Below are 2,273 nucleotides of genomic sequence, written 5' to 3' on the forward strand. Positions count from 1 at the left end.
AATAGGACGAGGGAGGGAAGGGGTAAGAGGAAAGGATTGGCGCGAGTGTACGCGTAAATTCGAGTGAACGGTAAAGGTCCGGTTGTGATGCACGCTGTGCAATTACCGGGTGCGGCGAGTGTCGAGGAACCCCTTTTATATTAATAGTCGAGATAGTAGTGGAGCGTGTAGTGCGATAGGAGAGCGACGATCGAGAGGAGGTGGAGGGTAAGGGAGACTCCCTGAGGATCGTGGAGGGAAGCAAAGCGTGACGTGGAGAGAGAGAGGGCCCAAGGGGGACACGTTCGAAACGGTAGATAGGAGGATGGGATACCGTGGACGGACCCCTTGCATCCACGATTGCTTCAGTTTCAGTTCGCGATGGAGGCTACTTGCTTCTTCCAGTGGTAGCTGCTGTTTGTCGGTCTATTCTTTAACGAGGGTGACTGAGTAAACGATTAAAGGAGGGGGGGAAACAGAAGAGTGAGAAAGTGAGAGAAGGGCGGGAGAGAGAGAGAGAGAGAGAGAGAGAGTGAGAGAGAGAGAGGGGGGGGGGAAACGTGGCGGACGCGAAAGAAGATCGGAAAAGGAAACGGTTGGCGTGACGGGAGGATCGAACGGTGGTTGAAAAGGGGGTTGAAAGAAAGGGGGTTGGTTGCGGCGAGACGCGAAGGTGAAGGTGAAGGTGAAGGTGAAGGAAGGCGCGCGACAATCGGGGGATGTAGATCAGGGCGAGTCAGGATCGTGAGAATCCATCGACGGTAGACCGTGTGCAGTGAGTGGCGGCGCTGGGAAAAATTTGGAAGGGCCTCGAGAGAAGTTGTCTGTTTCGATCGGTAAGATATTTTGTCCGCTGGAACGGGACACACAGTCCATCAGAGACACGAGGAGAGAGAGAGAGAGGTAGAGAGAGAGAGATTCCGGAAGTTTGTGCTTGCAAGCGGTTGCGAGTTACGCGTAGGGGGAGGCGAATTAATATCGATTGAGAACAAACGAAGGATTCGTATCGCGCGAACGGTTAATACGAATTATAAACGGCCGCGAACCGGTGGGACGGTTGTAAAGGAGCCGACGCGACGTTGCGGTGATTGGATGGAAAAATTTTGTCGGGAGTTGCCGTCGAGAGCGTGTGCCATAAATCGAGTTGTTTAACTATCCGGTAGCTAAACCAGTCAGCCATATATCACGAGGTGTGTTGCGTTATCATCGTGACCGATTGTCGCGATAAAACTGAACTGTTTACGGGTTAGGTTGTCGAGGAAGGGAAGAAGAGGGAAAGGAGGGTGTTGAAGAATAAGGAAGGAAGGGTAAAAGACAGGAGCAAGTTGGCGTTATCGCGTTGCGTAACGCGTCACTCACGTCGATTAGGTGGAAATCGTGACAAATAAAAATTTGATCTCGGTCGATGGACGTGGATCGAAGTGATGGGGGCCGTCTAGAAGGGGGCTGGAGGAAGGGTCGGGGGCAACGGAGGTGTTGGCTGACACGGCCGGGGGCGGGGAAAAGGGAAAAGGGGATAGGAAGGAGGAGGTCTGGGCCGAATAGGAGGAAGCGAACGCGAGCGGGTATTAGACGGCGTGCGAAGCGGAATGACGTTGTTTGCACTCGTGACGTCACTCGCAATTGTAGAGAGCAACGAGAGGCTCGAGGATGCAGCGGCGGCGTGCGTCACGTGGACCCGAATCCGGGATCTGACCGGATCTCGGAGATTCGAGATTCGAGGGGCGTTCACGAGCGATCGGACGGACGGCAGCCGCGGGTATCGTGACTGTTTCAATTTGCGCTCGAGCATTCGCTGGGAACACAGCTGAGGTCGCGTATTTCTACGTAACGTCCAAGACGTCCGCGACTAGCAACGAAGAAAAAAGCAAAATTGACGAAGAGTGGAGAGGGGAGTGGGGAGAAGGAAGGCCGTGCTACGTTTGTCGAGCGATTCGCGTTTCTGCAATCTTTTCGTGCAGACGGTCGCGTGGACGTACAAATTGTCGCGACGAGACGAGACGAGACGAGACGAGACGAGGCGAGAACGTCTCGGGCAGTTTCCGGCGTTTCCTCGCGGTTTACGGTAGGCTGAGTTGGATCGCGTCGGCGCGCACACTCGCATTCCGTTCTCGTTGCGACATAGACGCGAGTAACGTCGTCTGGGACGATCTTTGGATGGATTTGCCCTCTGTACCCTCTCTCTTTTAAGCTCCTTCTCTATCTTTTCGATCTAGCTTCGATAAGATTGGAACACAGCAATATCGGTTCCCAGGTGAAGATACTCGGTATCGAGGCTTGGCGGAGGAAGAAGC

The sequence above is a fragment of the Habropoda laboriosa genome, unplaced genomic scaffold (assembly GCF_001263275.1).
Source record: "Habropoda laboriosa isolate 0110345459 unplaced genomic scaffold, ASM126327v1 scaffold64, whole genome shotgun sequence".
Taxonomy (NCBI): domain Eukaryota; kingdom Metazoa; phylum Arthropoda; class Insecta; order Hymenoptera; family Apidae; genus Habropoda; species Habropoda laboriosa.